General features: G+C 46.7%; 1 protein-coding gene across 7 annotated transcripts in view; it reads right to left on the bottom strand.

The window, feature by feature from the left end:
• Positions 1–12,642, bottom strand: part of BCL2L11 (BCL2 like 11) — a 42,859-nt gene that overhangs the window by 20,343 nt on the left and 9,874 nt on the right. The gene's annotated exons all lie outside the window — the stretch shown is intronic.

Here is a 12,642-nt window from a genome sequence, read left to right as displayed (position 1 = left end):
AGGGAACATACTTAGGTTGCAGGTTCGATCCCAGGTTGGGGCGCATACAGGAGGCAACCAATCGATGCCCCCTCTCCCTTCCTCCCTCCCTTCCATTCGCTAAAAATCAATGGAAAAATATCCTCAGGTGAGTAACGAAAACAAAACAAAACAAAAACAAACAAACATATATATTATGGAGGATTTTAAAAAAAAGAATAGCTTAAAGATACTTGCGTTTGATACAAAAACAGAAAGCAGCGCTGCCAAAAGTTTCTTAGACAAGGAACACATAAAAATGGAGTGTTTCCCAATCCCTATGCTGATACAGTAGCTGCTAACAATTACTGAGTTCCTACCATCTGCAGATAGCAGGGGAAGTATTTTTTGGGGATAATTTCATTTAATTTTTTCACTCATTCAACAAATACAACTGAGCACTTGCTTGTGCCAGACATCATCCTAGACTCTGGGGATACAGCAGGAAACCAAAGAGACAAAATCCTTACTTTTCTAGGAATGGATATATAATAGGTCAGGCGGTAACAGTGCTATAAAGAGAAATCAAACCAGGCGAAAGGGGGGAGGAGGGTGCTGCTAATTTATTTTAGGTTGACCAGAGGTTTCCCTAATAGGATGGCAGTGGGTTTGCTGAGCAAAATTGTGTCTAGGCAGGAGATACAGCAGAAAGAACATGGTCAGTATCTGACTCTATTTAAGGTAAGTATTATTTTACAGGAAACTGAAGGCCTAGGGATATTATTTTTTTGTATGTGTCCATGTCTCGTAACAGGCAAACCCAAAACCTGACTCCAGTCTACTGACCTCAAAATGCATGTCTGACTCTGCCAGGGTAAGACATGCATTTAATTTACTCACTAAGCTTAATTTCAGTGACTGTCACATTTGGTCTGTCACACGAGAACAACTCTAACTAAAGTCAGCCCGTCAGCCCCACAGTAGTGTTGGTCAAAACCAGAATTACGTTCCCTTAATTCTGTCCCACTGTCAAGGAGCACCACGGTGAAGGGATCCAGGTGTGGTCTCCCGAAGGTGCACGTGGACCTGGTGGGGTTTGAGGGCAGGGAGTGCCACAAAAAGCACACCGCTCCACCCTCAGTCCCCTAATCCTACCTGGATACTCAACCCAACAACCCCCTTGCTAGTAATACAGTCCCCCTATCAAAACGAGAACCCATGTTTCCATTTCTACTCTACAAAAGACAAGTATCAGGCATAAATATTGTACTTTCCTATCTGCAAGATGCCTACCAACCATAATGCCAACACCTGGTCAACAAAATGGGGCTTTATTAGAGACAAAAACTCTTTTATCACTACATAGGAAGGCCAGATTTTTAACTGCTAAGGCAATTTTATATGAATGTAAAAACTCTTCAAAGGGGAAATTCTGATGAGGTGTATTTTTACCCATAGGAAATGTAGTTTCCGCATTTAAGAAAGCATTTCACTCCATAAACGTGGCACTAAAACTAAAAAAAAAAAAAAAAAGACAATAAAATATAAACTGCTCTTAATGTAAACTGCTCAGGGGCTGTCACCTGAGGGCCACACAAGGCCAGCGCCAGTCTCTCAAGCACCATTATGAGCCAGGACAGCCTTTGAGGTCGTCTAGTTTTCTAACCAAACCCACTTAGCAAAACTTCAATGCTACTGTGTCAGGCACAGGCAATTTTGTCAAAAATGGGATGGTAGTGGAATTTTCATCAAGACTCTTAGAAATAATTTTTTGAAATCCAGCATTTACTGGTCACAGCATTTCCTATAAGAAAAAATGCCAGGAGGTATATAACTAATCCATTTTTCTACAGTGAGTGGGCAGGTGAAAAGGAGGGCCTTTTTCAATGACAAAGAACTTCAAGTCACTCAAGGATATGTGCTATTTAATGAACAGACTGCTCTGGCTCAGCTACAGAATTATTTTCCAACCCATATGGTAATTTCAAATCTTAAAAGCTCAGCCACTGAAAACATTAATACTGTGGTTAAGTGGCTGATAGTGAAATTAGGCTGGGGCTTTCGGGAAGCGCTTTCTGTAGCATTGCCTGCTAGGGTGGGAAATAAAAACCCTGACTGTCAGTTCACAGTGAACCCAACATCAGTGAACCAAACCCGCTGTTTTTCACTGAATGCCCGACTCCTGCACCGTTACCAAGGCAGGTGCTCGAAGGCACTGAGGCATCATCATGAGATTCACCGCCACTCTTTTGACACCCAGCTGTCCCCTCCCCTCTGCAGGGTGCTGTGAAAAGTCACCAAATGGGGACTGTGTGGGGGGGATGTTGTGTCACACCTGCATTCCCGCCACTGCAGTCTCGTCTGAGGGACAGCACTGGCACGGCTCTCACTTCCGAGGGGGGCGGCCGCTTGAGTTCCCATCACATCACCACTGACTGTCAAGTGCGGAACCAGAAACCATATTAAGATCCACAGAAACACTGACTCTACACTGTCTTCAAAGCTCAATAATCTACAACACTGGGCAGAATCAAGGTGTGATTTTAAAGTGACCCACATGGGTGAGGCTGAGAATCATCAATACTCAGCTCAGCAGCAGGAAAGGATGCCTGGCAGAGACAGGGAATGTACGGCTTTGTAGAAACCATTGATTTTAAACACACAACAGGACATACTTGGGCACACATGTGCACTCAGCAGGGACCGTGGGGCTGACACCTCGGGGCTGTCCACCTTTACTCCCTGAGCAGAGTCTGAGTCAGCCAAAAGCCATCCACAAAGGACCCTCTCAAGGACCATCTCTTTGCAGGCTCCCAAACCTGCACTAATCTGATGCCAAAAGAATCCCTCCAGAATGTTGAACAGAGGCACTGCCTCTGCAGGTGCTGCGTTCACGTGCAGAATAAAAACCCCGGGGTGTTTGTTTAACCCAATAGTCTGCTTATGTATCTGCAGAAATATCTATCGATTCAGTTATCCAGTTTATAGACGACCAGCCTGCCCAGGTTTCCCTGGGACACCCGCCAGTGTGATCGGGCCGTGCTGCCTGCTCCAGAATTCCGGGTGAGCCACCGGGGAAGGAGGGCCACTGTCATCCAGGGAAGTTTGACTACAGTCATCGCTGCAGGATCACGCCCGGCTCTGCCGGTTCTCAGACATCAATGAGCCAGAATCCAATTTACCCCCCCCCCCGCTAGGTCTACTTCTCGCATAATTTTGTTTGTTGGATAAATCCTCTCTCAATTCCACTGAGCCACTGAACAAAAATGAAAGTGATTAGAAACGAAGTAAAGCGACAGTGGTTGGCATCGGTGCTCACAAAGTCCCTAATCATCTTTCGGGTACCCAGTGTCGAGCGTGGGCGGCGACAGGAACCCGAGACAGTGCTTATGAGCAGCTGCTGGGACGGATTCCACGGTGGAGAAGTTGCAAGACGGGGCAGTGTTTCTCTGCTTACTCTTGCAATGTGCACGGCCACCGCTTTCATGTGGCTGTGAGTTAGAAAATTAAAACCCCCTGCTTCGATCAGTTTCCAGGCTGACCATTTGGAAACTGCCAGTAAACCAAGGCTGTGAAGCTGCGTGTCCTTCGCCTCCCATCGCCACCTTTCTCTTACAATAAACTAAAATGCCAAAGGCATTTCGGCCAAGGAGCTCCGCCATTCTCCTCATTCCCTGCTCAGCATCGGAAGACCTATTTCTTCTCTTGGCTGCGGGGTCCCCACTCATGCTGACATTCGCTAGAAGCCAGTGACACGCCAGCAACAAACCCGGACCCTGTGGTTTTATGTTAAAAGACATAACTGGCTAACTCCTGGTCACAGCAGAAGCCCAGCACCAGCATCTCACACCAGGCAGGGACCTGCGCAGAAGCCTCTGCAGACTGATGAGGCCCAGCCTCAGTGCCCACTCCAAGGGCAGGGCGCTTTTTCCAAAGGTACCAAAGTCCTCACTGAAGGGCATCAGGTGCTACAAAGTTCCTGCTCGCAGGAAACTGAAATGCTCCCTGGGGCTACAGGGTCTACAATCTCTCTCAATCATCACCCAATCTCTCAATCGTCCCAAACCTGGTCCTGAACCAGCTCCTCCTGTGCCTTTTACCAGGAGCCCTGGGGAGACCCCCATCATCACCCTGGTCCCCTCGCCTGCTCCAGAAACCTGTGCTCTGAGTGGTGTGCTGCAGGCCTGCACTGGGGCTGGCCAGGGTGGGACACAGGACACGACTCTTCTTGCTTTCCCAGCACTGACTCGGCCCCACTGGCTCGGCAGCTGCAGCTGGACTTCTGCAGCCCCAGGTTCCTGTCAGAGCACTAGGGGATCTGACAGGTGCCCTCTTATTTTGAAAAACAAGTAAGAAGTCGCCCACTCAGTACAAATGAAGACTAACCCTGAGCTGTAAGACAGACAACACTGCCAAATCCCTCTCCTGACAGTGCAGAGGATGTCCTACACAGAAAACTCATTTTAGCATTTACTCCAGCAACACTATAAAAACAAATGCATTTTAGAGATCTTTTGAAAGTAAATATGCCACTCCATACAGTAACTCGCTGAAGGCCATTCTGAGAAATAAAGCGTTAAAAAATTTGAAGTTGCCAGCTATGGGTAACTATATGTTGTTCCTAGCCAAAAATCAGATCTTCGGGAGGAAATGTAAATTTAAACTCAAAAATAAAAATTCCTGACTACAGAGTACGTGTGGCTTCCTCTATGAAATTCAACAGTGGCAACAGGAAACAGGTGAGAAAAATCTCTTCTCCTATATTCACATTAGGGGTCTTACACGTTACTGCATTTCATCTCAGTGATAGTGAAGATCCAGGCATGGGGCAGAAGCAGAACTCTAAAGAGCTACATCTTAAACAGCTTTTCAATTCAAGCCTGTAAAAGTCCACCAGTTTTATTTACACAGTTAAAATTCATAATGGTTACCCACAAAGGGAGGCACGGGTCTGAGAGGACGGACCCAGGGTTAGTGATAACTCACCAGCAGGATGAGGCACCATGAAATCTTCTCACTTAAAAACTCATAAAAGCCAACGGCGTAGACAAGAAACACATTTTACACCCACCTCAACTCCAGACACTATTTTACATAATCGCAAAGATGTAAACGTCGTGTTTGAACATTTAATGGTTTAAATATTTGTCCTCAAAGCATGTCTGTCACAGTTGGGCTGCCTGACTCCTCCCCAGAAAACTCGCAGAACTCGTGTGTCCTGACCGAACACATTCATGCTGGAAGCACGGAGCCCACCTCTGAGAGACACAGGCGAGAAACACAGGAGTGAAAAGGAATTAAAACTCTGCATCAAATAGAAGGAAACGGCAGACTGCAGCTAGCAAAGCGTCTAAGTGGTACAGTGGAAGCCCCATCAGAAAGGCGGCGTGAGCCCAGTCCCTTCACCCACTGACCAGCCTGTCCTAACCGGCCAGGCCACCACCTAACCTCTGCACACAGCAACTCTGAGGGAGGGTCCTAGGCCCACTCTATAAGCCACAACATGTCACGCTGGCGGTGGTGCTCCATGCCCCACACAGGGAGAGAATGGAGGCCACAGCATCATTAGCGCCTGCATGAGCCTGACACGTGCAGAGCCCTCTGCAGACTGCTGGCTTCAAGGGTCTTCTACCTGCTCAGGTTCACACATTCTTCCTCCCTCCAGGGATAGCAGACAGGGCTGCTGGCCCCGCTCACAAAGGATGGGTGGACGGAGAAACCCACTGTGCCATACAGATGACACCAAGGCTGTCCTAATTCGGGGCAAGCCCCCCACCCACCCCCTCCAGTGACCACACCGGACCCCAGCCATTGCCCATACCCTCCTCTGTCAGGACAGGACACTGGTCTCCAGCTGGGGGGAGGGACTTGCCCAGGGGTTGTTAATGGGTCACTGGAAGGACCAAGACTGGACTGGGTCACCCGCTGGAACTTTCCACTCCCACAATCGTGGCAGGCTATAAGGAAAAAGGACTGGACAGAAAACAGAGCTTGTGTACTGTGTGCACCAGGCTTTCCTCACAGAGAGCACACACTTCCAGGCTTCAGAGGATTTTACATGGGAAAATCCAGTGAGAAGGCGGGGACCTGTGGGCACTCGGACACTGAATTAAACAGTACCTGAGTGCTCACTAAACCTACAAACACCTCTGCTCCTGCTGTGCTCCAAACCATTCTCTGAAGCTGGTCAGTTGCTTTTGACTAACTCAGTAGAATTTATGCTCATGTGTAAGTAAAATCAAGATGTAAAGTCAAACATACTTTAACATAATACATATGCTAACATACTATATACCCAGAATTCATACTTTGTATTAGGAAACTTCTCAAGGGACTAAAAGAGACAAACAAGAAACCTTTTGATTTTTTCTGCAGCACTCTTACTCTGTAGGAAAAAAACTCAATAAACGGAGGTTGTCAAGCTTGGCTACACTAAACACCTTCGCAGACGCACGTTCACGGGAGGAAAGCAGGCCCCGCCCTCGTAAACAAGCATCTTAAAAAGTCTCAGATTATTCATTAAGTCTATAAATTGCTTATCTTAAAATGTTTTAGGAATTGGATTGGGAAGCATGCTCTGGCCCAGAAATGTGATATATTCTGGGGAAAAAAGAAGGTCCAGAGGAACTGAGTTGACAATGGTGTAGAATCTATTTGTTATAATACACACACCCTCGTAAGACTGAAATGGTTGATTCCGCTTTTTAAAATTTTCGCTTCAAAACCATTTCCACTCCTGAGGAAGGGCAGCAAAGCCCGAGCTAACGCGTTATGGACGGTGCAGAGTACCCGAGGCCAGGGTGAAGCCCCGCTGCTTACAAACCAGATCCCATTTTCTCACTCAATGACAGTCCCCTCTCAGTGTGCAGCTACTACTCATGCTGTCAACTGGCCTGTGTCCACTGAGAGCGGAGGTGAGAGGGAGACAAGCTGACCCTCACCCCTGGCCCCGAGGTCACACCAGAGCCTGCTCAGGGCTGGCCCTCCCATTACTGTCAAACCATGCATCCGGTCCAGGGTAGAGAACAGTGGAAGTACAGAGTGAACCTGGGCTTCCCACAGGACTTGGTGGACACCAATTCATTCTAAGCAAACGCTTAAAACCCTTGTAAGCTTTTTAACATTATTACAAACGTGGTTAAACTTGCCCACCAGGGAAACGTCACCAGCACTGACGGCTGGTATCAGTCCGTCACCCCATAGCACGTGAGGAAAAGTCCCCAAGGATTCTCGAGTAACTCACAGTAACTCGCTCAGAAGCAAAACCCACAATTTAAATTAATGATGGAAAAAAGGGGTGGAACCGTCTCAGAGAAAAGGGAAAAGCTGTTTTAAATTCTTGATTCTGTTCAGGCAAAGAATGTTTCTAACATGAAATCAACAAGTAACAAACAATCTGCCTCTGCCTCGATTGTGAAAACACCCGCATTCTTTTGATTGAACTCTAGAGTGGAGTTTCTGCCAAGTCAAGCGGGCGGTGTTCCACAGGTGTCCTGCTGTGTCCCAACGTGAGCCCAGCACCGAGAGAGGCAGGGTGCGGGTCCCCAGGTGTCACTCCATGGCCCAAACTTTCCCACTGAAGCCAGGGTTCTGCTCAGGGTGATTGCAGTTCAATTGGCAGGGTAGGGGTTATTGGGACCCCCTCCTGCCCCAACCAGGCCAGTTTCTAGAAAATACTTTCTTCCTTCTTGCTTGTTTTCAGACCTGGGGGCCAGAATTATGGTAGCATTTCCAGATGAACTTCTCCCGTGAGCTTCCTGTACTCCTGAACGACAGCTCCTTGCCATGGGAAGTAGGAGAGGACATTTCATCACCGTCACACATACTGACGCTCCATGGTTGGGATGGGTCATGAGGAGCAAGGAGAAATGTGTGACTGAGTTCCCACCAGACACTTTCTTTCCATCAGCTTACATGAAAGCTCCCCATGACCTCAGAGGTAGGCACCTCTGTCCTGGCTCGATAGAGGACATGAAGCTCAGAGATTCCCAGGTCTGCCCATGTGACTCGGCGGCCGGAGAGCCGGCCAGGATCCCACCCAGACCCTGCAGGGAAGGCAGCCACAGTCCCAGGTGCAGAGTCTACCTGGGACCCCACTGAATGGAGGTGCTTCACATATAAAATACTCATTTTGCTAAGATAAAAAGTAGACTCCCAAAGAGTAGATTAGGGGGCTTGAATCCATCCACAGCACTTCTGGGGATGGCCTGAAAGCCTGACCTCACCCGGATGAACTCTTTACCAATGTAACGACCACGGCAGTTAATAGGGAGCCACACAAATAAGAGATAGAAGCCACGCTGACACTGCTTGGCATGCCTAAAGTGAAGATTAATGGAGAGCAAAATTTAAAATATACACTATTTGTTATATCTGTTCCATTATAAATGCTAATTATGATGATTCTGCAAATATAAAAAGGTACACAGAAAGAAAACACCTGTAACTTGAATGCAAAAACACTCGCTATTAACACTTTATTTTCCTCCTAAGCCTTTTGTTATGCTTGAAAAACTTCTTAAACACAAAACTGTGTTATGGACTACAGGTCTATGTCCCCCTCAAACTCCTATGTTGAAACCTAAGCCCCAGTGTGATCACATCTGCAGATGTGCCTTTGGGTGATTAGGTCATGAGGGTGGGGCCCCCATGATGGGATTAGTGGCCTCGTAAGTGTCAGAGAACCAGCTTGCTCTTCCCATCCTGTGAGGACACAGGGAGAAGGTGGCCATCACCAGAACCCAGCCACACTGGCCCCCAATCTCAGACTTCCGGCCTCCAGAACTCTGAGATAAATGCTGTGTAAGGCCCCAGTGTGGTATTTCTGTTACAGTACAAACAGACTAAGACCTAGGATATCAACAATTTTGTAGCCTTTTTAACAACATCTCGCCAGGAGCATTTCCACATGTCACTACTCTCTTTAACACCATTAAGAAGATGACACTAGAGTCTGTCAAAGGAGGAATAATTCAGAGGTATTCCCAGACCAGTAGGATTGTCAGTAGCTGTTTGGCTGGTATAAGAGATGCTGTGATGAACCCTCTTGTGCATAGTTTCTGCTAGCATTTTATGCAAAAGAAAGGAACATCAGATGCACTGCACTGTGTCTGCAGAGCAGGGTCTGAGCCAGTGGATGGCCCTGTGCTTACAGGCAGGCACCCCAGCACAGCACAGGACTGAGTCCTCATGGTCTTTAAGAATAGAGATTAGGTTTGTATTAACAAGATCCCCAGAGAGAAAGAAAGCTGTTTTAAGTCACATGCCCCAGCACAGGTCCTATCCATGGAGTAAGCAGAACGACCAGAGAACAGTGACCAGAAGGTGAGAGGCTAGAAATTTGGTCACGTAATGACCATGCCAAGAAACTGAGACTGACCCAACAAAGAAATGGAGACAGCCGAGTTCTGGTGCGGGGATGACTCAGGGGCAGGGAGCGGAGTGGTTCATGAAGAGTCCCTTCCCAGTACAGGCAGGGTTGAACAGACACGAGGGCTGTGGGGACACTCAGGCTCTGGGCAAGAGATCCCCTTCTTTGGTTTGCAAGGCAGTCAGGAAGCAGGCACCACTGGCAATTTTAAGTATATGCATATCTTCAAATCTATCACCACACACACCTTAAAATATGAAACAAATCAAAGGATGATTAATCTCTTTTTTCTGCTGTACAGTCCAAACATACAGAACTATGAGACTTACTATTCTCTTTAATAAGCTCCCCTATAGCACATGGCACCAGACTTGAGCTACCCAGATGTTTTGAGGATCTACATTTGAGAGCAGCATGGTGCACACCCCATGGGCACACCTCCAGGGCCACACATGGGGGTCACCACAACAGATACTGCAGTTACTATTTGCAAAGGGTAGCTAGGATAATGGCTACACCTCTTTCCAATGTTAACATATAGAGAGTAAAATTAGGGTGAAAGAGGTGATTTCTAAAATTCTGAGTAGCACTTGGCAGCCAGAGCCCATCGCTACCACTCATAAATACTCAGTTACAAGAAGATGGAGATTTCTAGTTCCATTCGGCCCCCAGGGTCCTCCCTTTAGTACTAAAAACCATGGACATAACACAACAAGCAAGTAAACGCTGACAGGGGACAGAGGGCTGAGGAACAAGGGCTGGAGGCCCGGTTTCCTCATTGCCTTCCACACACCCAGGACAGGGCACTGCGGAGGCCTCACCTGGGGCCCCTATGGGCACCGAGAGAAAAAGACCCAGGGACAGCCTGTTTTTCCAGCCAAAGGACCGGGAAAGGTGGCCAGGCAACAGAGGACCTTTTTGGCCTCACTCAACTGACTCAAACCCAACACCGCACCTGTGGTTTCAGGATGGCGAGTGGGGAGTTGGTCTTAAACCTGTGCCCAGCCTAGTGGTTGGTCATCAGATCCCACCACAGAGGGCAGGCTAAGGAAGTTGCTGATTCCCCAGCTCTCTCCACAGCCAGGCCAGGCCAGAGAAGTGTTGCTGGGGCACTTCCCTGCCCCCTCCCCCGATGGGCCCCTTCCAGGGTAGCATTAGCAAGGGAGAAGGGGGAGGCAGCAATAAGCTGAGCCTCCACCCCACCCAGCACCAGTGGTGGGAGGCGGGCTGATTGGTCTTCACCTCCCCCACCCTGGTGTAAGCAAAAAGCATAGGGGAGCTGAACGTTAACACCCCCACACCACCCCACAGAAACAAGGCAGCAAGACAGTTCTCCACTCTTTCCCCCTTTCCAGGAGTCAACAGGGGCCGGGGAGCCGTGTACACCCCAGGCAGACACAATGAAGCAGTGCAGGTCGCTGCCTGCCTTTTTCAGGGATCAGCAAGGCCGAGGGAGAGCTCTGAACTTCCACCTCACCTGGCAGAAGCAGGCAAAAAACTTAGAATTGAAAAATACAATTAAAATTAACCTCGCTGGATGGGCTCAATAACAGACAAAGCACAGAAACTGACAAAGAGCCGAAATCAGTGGACATGAGAGCAAATCAACAGAATTTACTCGGTCTGAACAGAGAGAAAATATAATGAAAAAACAGAGTCTAGGGACCTGTGCAACTACAGCAAAATCCCCAAAGAAAGAGGAAGGGTCTGAAATAGTATTCAAAGACACAATGGCTGCAAACTTCCCAAATGTGGCACATAAAACTAGACTCAAGAAGCTGAGTGAACCCAAAAAAGATAAAACCAAAGATATCCAAGCTAAGATGTCGTAATTAAATTTCTGGAAACTAAAAGACAAAGAAAAATATCTTAAAAGCAGCCAGACAGAAATGACACATTACTTATAGGAGAGCAATTCACAGGAGGGCAGATTTCTCATCTGAAACTGTAAAGGTCAGAGAAAGGAACATTTTTCAAGCCCTGAAAAAAACAAAACAAAACTGTCAATGGCAAATTCTATATCCAGTGAAAATATCCTCTAAAACAAAAAAGAAATGAAGACATTCTCAGATGAAGAACTAAGAGTGTTGCCAGCAGGGCTATCACTAAAGAATGACCAGAAATGGGAACTGACGGCTTAGAACTCCAGGAAAAAAAGAATATTGGAATGGGTAAAAATGAGAGTAATAACAACAAGCTAGCCTACTTCTCATGAGCTCCCTAACTTATATTTGATGACAGAGTTAAGCCCTAAACATATACACAATTACCTTAAATGTAAATGGTCTAAATACACCATTTAAAACACAGATTTGGCAGAGTAAATAATATACTGTTCCGTTAAAGATACGCTGCATACAAAAAACTTACTTCAAATACAACATATGTAGATTGGAAGTAAAAAGATGGAAAAAGCTACACCATGTAAATATTAATACACTATTTTTCTTTTTTACAAAAAGCAGGAGTGACTATATAAGTATCAGATAAAACGGGCTTTTACAGCAATGATAAAACGATCAATCCAACAGGAAGGCAGAAAAATTCTCAGCATCAAACAACAGTGCCTCAAAATACATGAAGCAAAATCTGATAGACTTTAAAGGAAAGCTAGACAAATCCATTATAGTTGGTGATTTCAACACCACACTCTCAACAACTGACAGAACTACTAGATAGAAAGTCAGCAAGGAAGAACTGGGCTGGACACAAAGGAAAGAAAGAGGAAAATTGGTGGAAGAAATATCAGTAACTTGAGAGATGTAGATGACACCATATTCTTGGCAGAAAACAGCAATGACTTGGACACTTCTGGTGAAAGTGAAAGAAGAAAGTGCCAACAGGACTGCATCTGAACATCAAGAAGACAGAAATCATGACTACAGAAGAAAAACACAACTTCAACACGGACAACAAAGACACAGAAACTGTTAAGGACTTTACTTACCTTTTGTTTCAGTCATCAATTCAGACAGATTGCAGCCAAGAAATCAAGAAAAGGCTGAGACTAGGAAGGGCAGCAATGGAAGAATTAAGAAAGATCTTCAGGGGCAAAGAAGTGTCATTAGAGACCAACGTCAAGACCATCCATACCCTCCTCTCCCCAATCACTATGTACAGATGGAAAAGTTGGACAGGGAAGAAGGCTGGTAGAAAACGACTGATTCCTTTGAAACACGGTGTTGGAGGAGAGCTCTGTGGATACCCCAGGCCACCGGAAAGACAGACAAGTGGGTCTTAGAGCAGATTAAGCCAAAACATCTTCGGAGGCAAATACCACAAAACTGAAGTTGTCCTATTTCGGGTACATCATG

This window comes from Miniopterus schreibersii (genome assembly GCF_964146895.1).
Source record: "Miniopterus schreibersii genome assembly, chromosome: 13".
In the NCBI taxonomy this organism is placed as follows: domain Eukaryota; kingdom Metazoa; phylum Chordata; class Mammalia; order Chiroptera; family Miniopteridae; genus Miniopterus; species Miniopterus schreibersii.
Note: the sequence above shows the minus strand (reverse complement) of the source record. Positions and strands in the feature narration are given on the sequence as shown.